At 39.3% G+C, this 17,271-nt stretch overlaps 1 protein-coding gene across 2 annotated transcripts in view; it reads right to left on the bottom strand.

Moving 5' to 3' along the window:
- The window catches only part of GABRB3 (gamma-aminobutyric acid type A receptor subunit beta3), a 200,876-nt gene that overhangs the window by 100,043 nt on the left and 83,562 nt on the right, over positions 1–17,271 (bottom strand). The window lies entirely within an intron of this gene.

Genomic DNA, 17,271 nt, shown 5'->3' with positions numbered 1-17,271 from the left:
ATAATAGAATGTTCTGGGTTGGAAGGGACCTTAAGGACCACCGAGTTCCACCCTGCAGCCATGGGCAGTGACACCTTCCACTATCCCAGATTGCTCCAAGCCCCATCCAACGTGACCTTCAACACTTTCAGGGATGGGGGATCTACAACTTTTCTGTACAACTCAGATGGGCCCAAGCCAGAGGTGCTCTCCATAAGCACACCTAGAGGTCCAGGTATGAATTATGCCCACTGAACCAAACCAGAACTACTTCTACAAAGCAAACTCTCAGCATTTAATATGGACATTGGCCACCCAGCTGCATTCCACAGATCTGCACCTACTGGGTTGAACAGTACCAGCCTCTGGCACTAAAAACTGGACCAGAGCTCAGGAAGACAGGCTCTGTCACTGGTCAGCTGAAGGACATAGGACACGCTTCCCCTCTTGTCTATGGTCCCCCAGCACAAGACTATTTAACCTCCTTTAGATGGAACTTTGAGACCTATCAATGAAAAATGATTTCCACAATTATTTCAAACACGTAGTTAACATGACATTCTGGTAATCCATCCCCTTACTGACTGTGTTGTACCTTGGATTTATAAACTACCTATTCCTCACCCACAACTCACTTGTCAGACTTCACTAGAGCCAAGACCCATTTGGGCAGAAACAGACTCTCTGGACTCTGTGAGGTCCTCCTGCAGAGCACAAAGATAGCTCAGTGCCGAGAAGGCATTTTTTAATGGAAATCATACCACAGATTGCTGCTATGAATGGCAATGCCAGTCAGCTTCATTTTCCACTGATTTGATTCTAAAACAGACATTTTCCCACTTTTGTTAACATTAAGTCTCCACAGTAATTCCACATGGCATTAAAAAAAAAAAAAATTACCTCATTTGATCAGTATACATCAAACAAATTTTTATCCATGTTAGCTTCATTGACATTTTTTCCCTCATCTCTTATACATACTGAATATGAAGCATTTCTTTGGAGTGTTATAAAGGAAAGTGGAAGCTAAGTTTGCATCACAAAAAGGCTCTAATAGTGCCAAGGATGAAAAGCATAAGGTGATGGCAACATGCAACTGGCCATGGCACCCAACAGAGACAACCCGCCACTGCAGCATCAGCTATAGGTCTGAGGCTTGTTGAGTCTAGAGCCATGCACTTTGTCCAGAAGAAAATTATTTGGGAAAAGCTAAACTGCAAACATCACTGGAGCCTTTTGTCACACAAAACTATGGGGAATTTTTACCAGCTCTGAATTCCTGCTGAGAATTCACCTCCATTAAAAGTTCAACACGTATAGCTTAGTGAGGATGCTTAATAAGGTTAAATGCAGTACAGCCAGTACTTCTGGTACCAAAAAAAAAAGCTGAATTTATTAGGCCTGCAGATCAGTAGATAAATTTCTCAAGAGACTCTATAACTATCTCTCTACTAGTGGATTAAACATGAGTAGAATATTAAACATATACGCTGGCATGAGCATCTCAAGTCCTCACTATTGGACTATCACTCTCCAAAATGGGGTGTCCATATGATAGCTGGTCTCTCTGGAAGCAACTCTGGCACTTGCAGACTCCTGAGCAGTGCCTGGAAAGCCTAGAAAGAGAGTAACAGCTGGCAGGGGCCAAGACCACATGTGAATGCTCCAAGAATTTACTGGTAGTGTTGGTTGGAGTTAGAGTACTCAGGAATGTTTTCCAAACACTGTTGTGAAACAACCTAATGGCAGCAGTGTCTGCACATGTCCCTCCCACAACCTTTTCCTGGAAATTGAGTCACAGTGGGACAGCAGAAGAAACAGAACCACACAAATATAACAGCAGGTCAGGGAAATTCAGTTCTTGGGGATACTTCTTCATGGTCCAGCAGAAACTGTTGAACTGTAGAGTCTTTAATAATTTCTTTAGGATGTACACTAATGCTAAATTACACCGAGCATCTGAAGATTATTGAATAATTTAAAAAAAAATTTTTTTGCCTCCCTTTTTATCATTGTTTAATACTCTGGTTTGTTTTATTCCCATGAAGGGAAAACAAAGAGAAAAAATGGTGTTGGACCTATTGGTGGATATAACAAAACTTTTTATTCAGTTTCCATATTTTTCACCGGGAGTTTAGCTTGAAAAGAATTAAGAAAACATTTTTATCTCCATCAGATAGAACAGAACAGCTGAAGGGAAAAATGGGAAAAGTTGTCTCAAAACACCTTCTTCTTCTTCCTCTGATCCCAAAGGAGCCAGGCTGAGCTGGCTCTCACCATGAACTGCAGCACGACTACAGAAATAAAATACAGACAAGTCATCTAAGTGTCAAACAGAGCCCATTGCACACAAATTCTGTACTCTCCTCAGCCTGACAAGCTCCTCTCTGTATCTCACCCAGACAGAAAGTATTAGCTCCTGGGAGGTATTTCCAACAGCATGCCCAAACAGAATCCTCAGTTTCTCATTTAGTCTCTTGTACTGAGACAACAACCAACATCTAGACCCCAGAAAAGGATCTGGCTATTTCCCAGACCTCTAGATTTAAAAAGTTCCTTTTCACACATAAAACTTACAGAACAACACTAGACAATGTATCAGCAGGAATCCCAACTGGCATTATTGTCTTTGGCCGCTAAAGAGAACCCTGTATTAACAACAGCAAAAACAAGCTGGAGAGTAACTGATGCAAAAGGGTGGGTTTCAGAAACACATCAGCATTTGAGAGCTCCAGCCAATATTCTTGCAAACCTGAGAAGTGACACTGTTCACGTCTGTATGAAGACGTTGAACTGAACACCAGCCCCAGTTCTGTTACGTATTCTGCTGCTTGGAAAAAAAAAGGAGTGGGCAGAATGAGACATGAAATTTGTATATATCAAGGGATGATCAACACAGGTAATGTCTGAAAAACAGTTTTTCAAAGAAATGAAGATTTGAAGTATTTTTGGAATTCAGTTTTGTAATTACATTCAATTCTGCTGCTGCTTTTCACACACACACACCAATACTCACAATGCTGGAGTCCTAGTTTTTCAGGGAATATACACAATGGAAAACATGGCCATTTCTTGCCCTTCAAAGTACCTAAAAATTCAGGTGATGATACCTAACTACTTAAAAATTCTACTCTTGGTGTGAAGATCTGCAAGCTTGTAGCTTTAGTGCCATCCTATGATTACACAATGGCATAACTGATGGTCAGTATATCAGCAGTCATGCTGGATCGATTTGCTTCTGCCATTCTCTATGACAGACAACAGAAGATGGGCCAAAACCTCTTCTCTTTGACCACTGGAATTGCACCACTGCATATAACAGCCAAACTTGACACTGTATTTTCCCTGGAAAGGAAAGGACAATGTGTTCCTCAGAAGCCTGATATGACATGATATGCTGAACTAGTCTCCTCTGGAGTTTTTTCAGTCAATCAATAAAATAACCGTCTTGGAGGATTATTGAATACATGATTTTGATGGCATGGAGACTACAACTCCTTCTGAATGACTGCCTGTTTACCGCTGGGTTTTGTGTAAAACAATCAACATACTCTGTCCCCGCTGAGCGATGATAACCAAATAAAATTGAACTTTCACTCCACTCTGATCATACAGTAATCTAAAAACTGAACAATTCCCTCCCACCTTCCTTCCTTGCATTCTCTAACGCCAGTCACAGTTATGGTATGGCTCAATCTAACAAAAGCACAGGTAAGAGTAACCTGGAGGACTTTTTTTGCAAAGGTCTGGTACCTCAAGCTTTTTAAAAATTTAACACTTCTTATATGTATTTATACAGCACAAATGTCTGCTATTCAAGTCAAAATAAATAAACAAGTAAGGCATTGTGTAATGGTATCATTAAAAAAAACCACTTTCTGTTTACAAAGACATTAACATGCCATAAAAAAAAAAATACTGACAGCTCTGCCACACCACCAGACAAGGAAACATGGCAAAGTGATGTCTTAGGTTTTAACTTTTATATTTTTCAAATCACTGTACTGCCTAGTGTGTAACTCTGAAGTTTCTTGTAGCCCGTTAATTTCTGCTCTCTCGTGCTAGGTAGACATAACAAAGCCTCCCTGGGCCTACTCTCCAAGGACACCAAGACTGTCCTAGGCCAAAAAGTATAAACCAAAGGCCTCTAAAGGGGGGCAAGCAGAGGGGAATTACATCATTAAACTGATGCTTTAATTGGAGAATTAGCCCTGCTATGCAAATGAACCAAACCTATAAAAGTGTGAAGAACTCGTGACCTGTCATCCACCTTGGGGTCCATCTTGGCAACAGCCGCTGGCTCCCCAGGGGTACCTCTGAAGGCCTTTCAAATAAATACCTACTTTTATTCCCTTACTCCTGTCTAGTCTCTGTGTCTAGGAGGCCTCTTAAGGCATCAAAAGGACTTGAAGCTGAGCTGAGGGTGGGGTGCTGGCTGTAGGCAAGGGCAGCTTGAAGAATATGAAACAGCCTAACTGCCAGGGGGTTGGTTATGCTGCACAAACTCATGAAAAAATGTCACACTTCTGACAACAAAAGATGACCAGAGAGTAATAGACATGAAGACTTGGCAAGGGACAACAGGGAGAAGATGGAAATATACTAGTTGCCACAGTAAGAGCTAGGACAAAATCTGGTTGCAGTGATAGATGACCATAAATCAATGACAGATTGAAAAGTAACCCTGACACTTTCATCCTTTGATTGCCTCCATCAACATTATATCTAGTCAATTCTTCACACCCATTATTTCCATGTATGTGAAGATTTATCACTCATTTTTGAAAGGTAGTGTTTAATTTTGTGTCCTCTAGAAGCAATTAACTAAATCCATCTTCGTAATCTTCAGCACTGTTACTGCATTATTGCCATGTTTTAATCGAATTCCTCCAAAGTGATCTGCCATTAAGTATGGATTCATCATAACATTTTGTTTCAGGTTTGCTTTTGTTTCATGATCATGAAGGGCACCACAATAACATGAATATATAAAGAGACATAGGATTCAACAGTGCCACACATATTAGGGTACAGATGACATTCAATATTGCTCCGTAAATGTTAAAAACAAACAGCATATAGAGGTGCCAAGAATTTTAGAACTCATTTATTACCACACTTTTCAGTATCAAGCTCAGCTACAGTCAAGCTCAGAAGGGCTAACTAATTGTGTGCCAGAAAGTAGCAAGCTATGTTTGTATTGTTTGAATTGTAATTCAGCAGTGTTTTCAGGGAGAGGGATGGATCTGGCTTTCCCCACAACAGATTTCTTTTTTTTTTTTTTTGGTAGACCTCATATCTTAGGAAAAGGACTATAAAAATAATGATGAAAAGAAGGCTACCTCCTGCTTTACAGCACAAAGGATGTGAATAATCAAGAGTCAAGAGGGATGAGAAAGAAAAATTGCAAAAGATTCATACAGGAGTCTCATGAGATTTGGTCACTTGCTCGAGCTATTAACAGAAATCATTCAGGGACTTTTAGGGACAAGTAGCAGTAAATGACTGTGACTTCTGTCTTAAAGACAGCTGCTCAGTGAGCACCAGAAGTCAAATTAATGGATATACTTACATCTCAGTAGAATAATTCTTTTTTCAGTTAAACCACCTTGCACATACAGAAACCTTTGTGCCAGCAGGTTACTAAATGACACTATACGTGTGTCTCTCTAAGTAAATTAGAGGAATAGATGCGTGATTGTAAATGAGATCCTTATAGATGTGACTAATGAAAGAAAAGCCTAACACCACAACTGTTAGGGCTAGATGATTTATTGAGGAAGGCTATGCAAAAGGGATCTTCTTTGGAGGTTAGAAGCTTTTCTTTTTAATGTAAAGATCATGAAATCATAGAATACCAGGTTGGAAGGTATCCCACCTTCCAGATCACTCATGATGATATTAAACAGATATTTATAATATCAATGAAGAATATTATAGTAATGGATAACAAGATTACATTACCTAAACTTTTGGCTTCCCTTTCCAAATTACAGCACCAGCATCCAATTCAAGAGGCACCCAACACCACATAAATGGGTATGCTGGGAAAGACATATGGTATCAGCCTTGATGCAGTCAGGTTAATAATATATGAGCATGTGACTAAAGTGGGTCTACTGGAAAGATAAGCTGATCAACTACCTTAAATGCATTTGATAATTTGCTGCCCGTCTTTTTATTCCTGTTTTTTTTTCCTGTCCATTTAAGGGGGATTGTTTATAAAAAGAATTGTAGGCAGATAATCAGCATTTTAAAAATAGCTAAGTTATTCCCAAGCTACCTCAACCATTTTTCTGAGGAAACAAAAAGGAAAAAATGCCGAAGGAGACACCATTTTTGATTAAAAGGAAATGAGATATTTCCTCCTTAAAATTGATTTCTCTTAATCACCTCTCGTTCATCACACAAACACACACAGGTACTGCTAACTACTTCTTACACATTCCATAAGCCCTTACTGCCCAAGGACAACCTGGCTTTCTCTGTCCCACAGGTGAAGTGTCCACCTCATCTACGCAATTAATTTGCACCTACACTCTAGGTATCTAACAAAGGCTGCTTATGGGACTCTGGTACTTTCTTTAGTTTGTTTTCACAAAGTAAGTACTCTGGAAATCCTTCCTCTATAGCCACTTATCTATCTAAACTGAAGTGAACAACATCTCCACTGACTTTAAGTGCATGTAAACTGCCCAGTGTAGCTGCCCTGTGTTCAACCTCAAGCTCCTTTTTCTCTTTGTTGGTAGCTGTCACTCACCTGCCACAGCTTTCTGCTCAGTCATGCAGGTCAACACACAATGCATTTGAACTGTGTGGAGTTGCTGTCAAGGGGCATGAAGCCAAGCAAGACCAAGAGACAGAGTTCACCCCTCACAAACAAGTCTGCAATAGCAGTTTCCCATCATGAAGGGAATATCTATCCACCTATTCTCTCAAAGAAAAAAAAGAGCTCTGACAGCTGGGTAGAGTCAAGAGGTCATGCAGGTGGCATCCACTTCACTTACTGCCAGAAGGGTAACAGATGGGCATTTGGCTCAAGCCACACTCACTGTGCAGAGAATGGAAAGAAACAAGGCACAATGAACAAGCTCATTGAGCTCTACATGAGCTATCTTCTAATCCAGATCTGCCAGTCAGATCAGCTCTATCGCCCTCTGGAGAGTCACAGCTCTCCCACTAGAAACGATGGCTACGTAACCTCACATGGATGCAAAGAACTGCACTTTCTGGATAGATCTAACCAAACAAATGAAGTGAGCCAGGGAGTTTCCTTGTCTGAAGGACAAGTGTTGCTGCATGGCACAATTTGTTTCTATCTAGATTAAGTTATTTCACAGCACAAGTAGCTGCATCCAAGGTGCCTACTGGCAGTGGAGCTGGCATGTGCTAACCTCCAGAGAGGACCAAACCTGGGAAACTGCTGGGACAAATCCATGCTAATGGCTGACAGACAACAAGTGCATGTCTGAGCACAGGTGCTGTGCTCAAGCACATTAAGTCTTAACATTCTACAGATCATCAGGAGCACCACAACTCTTAAATTTAGCAGAGCCATAGTCCATGGCTCAAAACCAAAACTAAGGGTTATATATATTGTCCTGCAAGTCCGGAAGACATTTTCCTACATAAAGTTCCAGCTGGTTAGGGAGATATTTCTGTAATCCAAATAGAAACCTACTGTACATGACTGGAAAATTCTTGGAAAGTCCAAGTGAATAGCGTAGGATTCCTACCTGAATATTCCAGGAGGTCAGAAGCTAAAGCAAATCACTGCTGATGCAGAGAAAAAAAGACAATGTCAATGTGTTATATTATGAAAAAAAGGCCTATATTAATCTTTTGTATCTTTAACAACTAACAAGACTTACTGGTTTACCCAGTAATATTGAGAATTTAAATGCAATTTTGTATCATTTATTATTTTCAACTTCGGATTTTCAGTGCGTTCTAAAATGTACAGTAGCATAAAAGCCACCAAGAAAAATGGTCACTGGAAAACACCAAGAAAAACGGTCATCAGCTTGCAAAATAACATTTGATTAAGTAGGAAAATTACTTTACATCTTAGCCTTCTAAATCTGGAAGATTAAATTTCTTACTCTTCCTGACTTATTTCCCCACTGAAAAATGTGACAGAGGCTCAGATTCCCTACATAGCCAAGCACAGCTCCTGGAAGGCAAAGCCCTCAGCTTTCTGGTTGTACTTCAGCCCAGTCCAAAAGCATGAAGGGCCCTGCCCAGCCGAGCTCAGGTGCACCTGAATTGGATTAAAGCTCAACATTTGACATTGCAACTAAGCAATGAGCTCACATGCTAAAGCTGTGATGGGTAAGTAACAACCAGAATGGGAAACCTTAAAATATCCCTCATGTGAACAGGACATAGTTATGGGAATGAAGCTCTTCCTTTCAAGTAACTTTAGGGTTAACAGGCCATCAGAGTAAGACAGTGGGGCTATCTTGTATCTCAGTTCAAAGAAAAAGGGATGACCTACTTTTAATCACATGGATTTGAGCTTGCTTTTAAAGGCTATCTTCTCTGTCCTACATGTATTCTGATTCAGGACTCACACAAAATCTACATGAAAAACCCTCTGCAGTTCACATCATATGCAGAATTTACATGCAGTGCATTAACCTGCTGGCTAATACCACTTAGTCAACTAAAGCTCAGCTGTGTACCAGTTTAGGGCTGTCTTCTAATGATCTTCAAAAAGGCAGGTAAAGAAGGAGCAACAGGTGGAATTCACTCCAACATTAACTGAAAACTGAGCATCCGTCCTAAGTCAGTCAACTCCTCTCATTGTCTTCTCCATCCCATTACCCTATTAGTACCACCAGACAGGCACTTCAGGAGGGCCAGTCATCCTTGTTGTCTTAAATACCTGTTTTAGAACAAAAAATACTCTCTTAGGGAAGTGCTTCTCTCTTGAAGGGCACTCTGATGATCAGCTCTGGCTGGATGCTGGTTGTACACCAGATAACCTATTTAAAGCTTGTGAGACAAGTCTTATTGAAGGACCTAACTCCCACTAGTGCAACCATCCTGTACAGAGCTCTGTGTTGGCATAACTTCGCAGCATCCAGAAAGTCTAGCTGCACCAGAGGTGTCTCTGGCATCTCTGCAGAGTGCTGTATTGTGCCATGGAGACATACCCATGAACTAATGAAAATTCAACATTCATATTAGTATAAAGAAAAAAGTCATTAACTGCTACTGAACTGCCAATTATCCAGTGTAACTGCAGACCTCCCAGCACAGCTGTTTTACCTTCCCTCTCTGCTGCATGCAATATTACATTCATATTGCAGATTACATTATCACAGCGACCTGTAACCAGTTCCTAACTGCTGAGAGAACAAATTATTTTGCCAAAATTATTGGTTCAAATCTGTAATAGTGAATAATGAATTAGACATGCCCAGACTTGGGGATTTTTTTCCTTGCAATATCTGTAGCTGTGAGGAGCTGTGACATTGAATTACAAATATTAAATAAACTGTCACTTTGAGATTATTCTTCTTCCAGCTATTTTTTATGACTCTGTGTCACAGGGGAGAAAAGAAGAAAGTTTGTCCTGGATAAGCTAAAACCCCTAATGGTAGCTAACTACTATCAACCTCTTCCACTGAAAGTTTTTATTATACTTCAGTATTGATGGATTGCACTTGATACTACACAAGTTTAAATCCTTCATATAATCACATCTTTATTAAAAGGAAAACTGTAGGGAAAAGTGAATTGTTACTAAATCATCCCAATGCTCTGGTGACGCCTAAACAAAGATACTCTCCTCAAGTTACAAATCACTGGAGATTGTAAAAGTACCCCAGAGAAGTAGTAACGTGTTCATTTTTTTCCTCCCCTAGCATCCACCACCAGCCAGTAGCAGAGTCAGGACATTTGGCTCCGTGGACCTCTGTGTCAGATGTGTCATGGAAGTTTCTATGTTTGTATGTTGTCTTCTGCCAAGCATGACACTGCCTGCTGTGCCTTTATCAAATTGCTAAGCTTTCTGTATCACTACAGACATTAAATTATCTGAATAAGAATTCAGTGCACTAATAAAGATCTTCATATAAATATCTCTCTTTCCTTTCTCTCTTTTTTTTTTCTGTCCTCAAGGGAATGTAAAAAAATTGCTAGGTATAAAGTAGGTATAAATCCATAAAGCTTCTGAGAATTTTCAACTCCTGTTAACTTAAATTAGTGCACTTCTTCATTACCTGGGCATTATAAAAGTCTTTCAGCAGAAGTAAAAATATATCATGGTCACATGCACAGAAGTCCCAGCCTTGTAGTTTAGTAACTTTTCTATGACTACTATGTATATTTGAAATGACATACATGTGACACCTGGTGCAATCGATGCAAAGGTACTATGAAGGTACAGTGAAGACTTATACACAGTGTTGGTGACTAATGACATCTCAGATGGCAAGGCATGTATTTATGGCATTGGCATTTATTACAAATTACCTATGGGAAACTTCTCATCTTCGGCAGCATCAGCACAATACCAAAGGAACATCCGAAACCACACCAAAACATGCTTGTGAGTGTTGACAGCAATAATAATTAAATCAGAGCAGAGATCCACAGAAACAGAGTGCTGGAGAATATCTCAAAGCATCAGCTAGCCCAGCCTCTCCAAAGGCAAGAGCAACACCACTGGAAGAGGTATTTATCTAATCTCTTCTTGAAAACCTGAAACAAAGGAGATGCTAAAAAAAATGTAGCAAGATGAAAACCAATTTGAAATCAATTCCCTCATTTCCTTAATTTCTTCAGGTCTTAATTCAATTGGTTCTACAGAGAAACTGATCATCATTCTCTCACCTATATATTGGGAACTTTATTTCTTCTCCCCATACTATTTTTCACTGCTAAACAAACCCATTTACTTCAACATCACCACATATGCCCTGTTTTGCAATTATATTAATTAGAAACCTTTCTTCCATTCCTTACACCTCCTGTTTCTTTCCATCTCCCTAAAAGCAAGTGAGGAAACACTGGACACAGCATTCTTGCTCAGGCTTAACTAATGACAAAGCAAACCCTGTGTCTTGTGAATGACACTTCTATTTATGTACCCCAAGGTAAGATGTGTCTTTTTTCACTTACACTGCACCTGTGACTTTTTCGCTTGCTTCAGATTCTGGTCCAGTAAGGCCTTTTTTAGTGTCCTACTGCTTAGCCAAATCTTTATCATTTTAAATAATGGATTCATCGTTCCTTATATAATGCAGCACTTCGTGCTTGCTCCTTCTTTTTACAGGGCCATTCCTCTAGTTTGTACACATAATTTTTTGTCCACGGACTATTTGCAATTATTCCAGATTGATGTCATCACAGATCATATCTATTTCATCATCCAAGTCTGGATGATTCAATGTTGGCAGTTGGAGTTGGCTTTTAAATAGTTTATTGGCACCGCCCAGCAACATTAACTACCTCCCTGTCTCTGCATAAGCAGGTATTCCTTCCCCTTCAGAGTAGCTGCTTTCCATTGCAGATAAGCAGAAGCCTGTCATCATTTCCCTTGGACAAACAGGAGTCATTTTCCTATCATGCCATCTGCTACAAGCACTCTTCTCTCTCTCTGTCAATAAGCACTATGAAACATGACAGAGATGGAGAGAGAGAGAGAGAGAGAGTGAGGCAGGCTGGGGGAGTTCATGGGTGCTGTCCTGAGGAAGAAAAATGGAGGAAACAAGGCTGGATGATCCTGTGGCCAGCCGGCAACTAGAGAGCAGGTAACCTGAGAGACAGACTATCCTCCAGAATCAGTGCCTGTTGCCATGCCCCTCTCAGTGGATGGACACTGGCTTGTCACCAGCACAGTGACAGCACTCTTTGCAGGGCTATGCTGGCCTCAGGAGATCCTTCCCTGCTTGGGCACTACTTCTTTCTTCTTCCTTTTTTTTCCCCTCTATATTATCTATCAAATACATACATGTGTGTATATACACACATGCATGCAAAATTATGTATGTGATCTTTCTGCCATAGTATGATCTACTATTCTCCTTAAATACATTAAATTATAAAATATATAAAAGTAAAATCAGAATACAAAGTTATATATTCTATTTTATACTCCTGTGATTTGTGAACTAGTAATAAGCACTACACACGGGAAACTTCTTCTAGCTAGAAAACTTGTGTTTGCAATATGATCATGTAACCATTGTATCAGAAAAACTCCTTTAATTTCTCCATCTGAATCTTCAAAGTGAAGTATGTCACAACTAGGTTATGATTTCCTGCAGGAGGTAACATCAAGATTGTGTTTGCAAAGTATTTAGAAAGTATCTGTTTATGGGAGGAAACATAAGCTCCATTTACAGTAGAAAACATAGGTTACATTTCACTGTGCCTACTCAAAAACTATCCAAGTTGCCTTGGCTCTCTGCATAGCCATTCAGGAAACAAGGACACCTCCCAGAAAGATTAATCCTTCCATTTTAAAAATAACAACCACACAGACACCTAAGATACCTGTTACAAATTAGTGACTGTCACCTTCTTCTGATTCCAGAGGGAATCTGGAGGAGAAGCTTTGGCTGTACATCTAAGGAATAATTAACTTACCTAAGCAGAGGTGTCTGGTGCCATTTTGGATTGCCTGGCTTATGCAGGACCCCTGCATAGGGCTGGCAGGTACAGCAAAGGATCTATGCTCGTTTAAAGGATAAAGGATCATGTTTGCTTCAGTTCTAGAGAGGCAGCTGGAGTCCAAACAAGATACCTTGAGGCACCTAAAATATCTAAGAAGCATTATTACATTGCCTTCTTTATTTTCAGCTCTCTTGACTCCATCACCTGTATTGACAAGAACAAGACTCAGTTGTTTAAATTTCAGGAGCTAATACCTGGGCAGAGGACTCACAGGAGACCTGCACCAACCTGGACTGGAAACTGGAGGGCAAGTATGGTACTGTGAAACCAAAATGACAGTAGACACCTTTGCCCAAGAATCCACATTCTGTTCTAGATCTCCATTAACTGCACTTGTGGAGTTTAGCAATCCAGCTCTCACTTAGACATCTAATGCTGTAAATCTCAATTTACATAAACCACATCCAGCAAATTCTTTAACATCTAAAGCAAGATGTGACAGATCTCATTAACAGAAGCATGATGTTCTGCACCCTCAGTACTTCAGGTGAAGCATGAATTAATTCACCTAAAAATAATTATTTGTGTATCACTCTCAAGTAAAATAGACACTATTTAGTCTCAATGAGTAGTAACTTCAGTCGACCTTAGGGCAGCAACTAAAACACAGTTTGTCAGAAAGATGTCAAAATTGCTTTGAAGATCAGCAGGCACCCAATGAAGTCTATATGCATACTTGCAGTTTTATAAAGGCACATACGTAAAAATAAAAGTTACAGTGTTAGCATAGAACAGATTACATCTTTTTTAGAGTGACAGCATAGAATAGATGACATCTTTTTCAGAAACAACAACTCATCTGTTTTAAGATCTGACTAAAAACTAATTTTGTGACTACAGTATTCTCAAAACAGCAGGACAACTATATAGCAAATGATGCCTCCTGGGTTTTTCTGGTTTAATTTTATCAAAATTAGAGCCTTTGAGAAACCCTTGATGAACAGCTCTGAAGTCCTCTCTATAAACAAAGAGAATGCAGACAGCACTTCAGAGAGCAGTAGCATGTTTCCTGTTGTCTGCAAAACATTATCTCTAAGAAGAAAGGTTCATTTTTGCACTGATCCCCTTGTTTTCTCCACTCTATAGCATTGCTTCCCATAAACTATGAAGCACATTCTAAAATTATAGTAAAATGAAAGCACAGTACTTTAGTCTTCCAGCTATAATAATGACTTTAAAGAGGGGTTATTTGGAGATTCAAGGTATTGATTATTTAACTTCCTAAATACAGAAGTATTTAGGTGCTTGAAAATTGAATGCCTGGAACTACCGCATTTGATTCACAGACCAAACATTGAAGAAGAATCAGACTACAAAAAAAATTGCCAATTGTGGACACTGTCTGATTGGAAATAGGCTGACAAACTAGTAAAAGCACAAGAACTATTTCTTTTTCAATTCACATCATCTAAGCAAAACACGTAGAAACACAGCAAGAACAACACAGAATCAACCTGAACCATAAAAAATGATAAAATTTATAGCTAAATTATTGAAATCTGACATCAGTAATCCTCCATACTCTTTATTTGTAAGATGACTTACTGTATATTCTCAGTATTACATCTGTTGTTATTATTGATCAGTATTTTGTTTAGAGATTTATATTTCGGTACAATTTACAGTGATTTTAAATGAAATTATTGGAGGTAGGCACAAAAACAGGTAGGTGCTTAAGTATCCATCTACACATATAATTTGTGAAATAGGCAAATAATTATGGGAAAGAATGTACAGGTTAAGCAGGGGAGTAAAGCACACTGAGATATAGATACAGCTGTATGTACAGGTCATTAACAGACTGCAGCCCTTCCCTGAGCAATGCACTTCTTATATGCAACTTCATTAATTCCTCCTTGCTACCATATTTATGTAACTTAAAGTGTAAATATCAAAGCATGTGATTTTTATATCATACATGTTTACAATTTCAATAATGCTAATCAATATTTTCAAGATGTTATGAAATCAAATAGAAGCTGCTTATTTATAACTTTTCAGTAAAACAATTTGATGGTCTGCAATCCTAATACTTGCATCTGTCCTCCTGATCCAGATTAGCTTCAAATTCAGCATCAAAAATAAAGAAAAATATTAATCATTCCATGTAATCCAAGATGTGCATGGCTACTCAGTAAGTCTATTCTAAAATATAGCTACAGGTAGTCAATGTATAGGGCAAAGGACTTTTAGTGATTTTCAACAGAAAGACTAAAACCACACAAATAAATTTTTTAAATTATGGAAAGCTTAATAAATAACTAGCAAATAAAGATTCATAGAGGAATATATTATATATAAACCTACAGTTTGGTTATGAATAGAAAAGAGCATGATACAAGCTGTAATTCCTGTTACAAAGAATTGTTATCATTTCACTGAAAGCTACCTTACAGGCTGCCTATAAGGTAGCATAATAAAACTTGCTGTAATGACATTTTATTTATGTCCATAAAATTGAAGAATGTTAAATCTCTGGCTATTTTATTTTTAATACAGAGGTAAATTTTAACAAGCTAATTTATACAATGTTATACCAATGTCTAGATTTAACTCAAAGGAATTAATGTCCATACTACCACAGTTCACACAGAGAAATTCTTGTAAGATATTTCAATAGTTGATGAGGCTAAAGGTCAACACTCCCAAAAACTGCTGGGAATTAAATGAAAGGATATGTCAAAGTTTAAAAGTTTAGTTGGCAACCAGCATGAAGTTCAACAGCTATGCCTCAGGTCTTCAGACTAACAGTGTCTTTTTTTTCCCATCCAAATTACTACTTAAAATAAATACTTGAGTAATCTTGAAAAGCTCCTTCTGTTCATCCTTATTCACTGTTCATTGATACATACTCAAGAATCCTTGCAGACCAGTATAGTTACTTAAAACAAGTAGAAGTAACCAACTCAGGCAGTACGTGAATATAGCTGTGCTTAGTCAATGACTTCTTTTCCAGGGAGGTGAGACAAACTCAGCAGAAACTCTGGTTGTAGTAAGGTGTTCACCAACCAGAAACCCTTCCTGCTCATTTTTGCTGAAGTAAACTAGAACAGTTTTTGTAACAAAAGTACTTTAGCAACTTTCTTCAGAAACACATCATTTGTTTCTGTTGCAAGATCTGTATTGATTTTTTAAGACTTTGCATTGCCCCACGATGGGGCACAGAAAAAAACACTTCTCTACAGCTACTCTGGCAGCTAATAGGCAAGAGTGGGTACCGACTCCTGGGGCAGCTAGAAACTTAAGCAACTGGTAGTACACTGACACACTGTTTAGGGGAAGGGGATGGCACCCATCTTCTTGAGGAGCTCCCGTATCACTGAGGATGTGATTACCCAGCCTAGCACAAGAAGCAGTTTAATTACTTACTTTTCCTTATACCCCTGCTATAGTGGGTTGGACAAGTTGTTATTTAAACCTAACAGGCTTTCCTGCAGCTGGGAAGAAAAAAGAAAAAGCACAAAAAGCAGCATACATGCCCTCATTTTCTTTCCAATCTCAGTATGCCTTTTTCTGGTATTTATTGCCTCTCTGACACTTCACATACACAGTGTTATATATTAATTTAATGAGTCATGTAATGCTTCCCTAAGACTGGAACATATCCAGAGGTGGGGAAGGTGGCAGTGGGGATAGTGAAGTCAGACTTTTCAACTGCTCTTCAGAGAGAAGCTTTCATTCAGCTCCCATTTTTTTACTTGAGAAGCAATCCTACAGGTACAGAAAAGCCTGTCAAATACATGAGGCATCGCTGCAGTTGCCTGAATCTGCATGAAGCCTAAGACAAACTCTTGTAAGTAAGAACTATCTCATTTTTTTCCCGCCTGAACGAGTAGAAAGGCTGGCATTGGTGACACTTTTAACTGCAAACAGGTAACTGTATCTCTGTCAAAAGCATTTTTTAAAAGATGAGAAGTAGAGAAAAAGTTTCTCTCTCAGAATTTCAAGTAGAGGGTGTGAAAGTAGTGGCAGGATTAATAAAAATACAGGGATCATGTATCAAGCCGAGATACACCAGCTTGCAACAGTTCATTGAAGGAGAGGTAGCGCAGTGTGAGCGTTACAGGTACTACAAGAGAGCTCAGCTTCCAAATGTGTAAATATTACTTTTAATGCTACAAATGTAACTACAGCATTGCAGAGTGGGCTGGTCTTTCTACACGTGGTTTGCGAAAGGAAGAATACAAGGAAAAAAAAGCTGAGACGCAGAGAGAAGGAGTAACTTGCTCAGGATCATGAAAAATCCACCCCAGATTTAGGATTAGGCCAAGAAACAGAAATTATAGCTTCTAACCTCGAATCATCAAAGTATACAGACGAGAAGACCAAAACGCAGAAAGGCACTAAACACCTCCCTGTCCATCGGTGAACCCGACAGCCCCGCACAGCATCACTTTCCGAGGCAAGACTAGACTACAATTCCTCCCAAGTCCATTCACAACCGCGCCGGCTCTGGGTGCTCAACAAGCCTTAAAGCACTCGCACATGTCAGAGTTTACCCACAGACAAGCTGGGCTGTTCGGTTTTCTTCCCCTGAATCGTGCAAGAAGCAGGGAGATGCCGACAGCCGCGGCCCTCCATCGCCGGCCCGGGAAGCCCGCCGGC

This window comes from Corvus cornix, chromosome 1, assembly GCF_000738735.6.
Source record: "Corvus cornix cornix isolate S_Up_H32 chromosome 1, ASM73873v5, whole genome shotgun sequence".
Classification (NCBI taxonomy): Eukaryota; Metazoa; Chordata; class Aves; order Passeriformes; family Corvidae; genus Corvus; species Corvus cornix.
The sequence above is the reverse complement of the archived record's forward strand: the minus strand, read 5'-3'. Positions and strand labels throughout refer to the sequence as shown.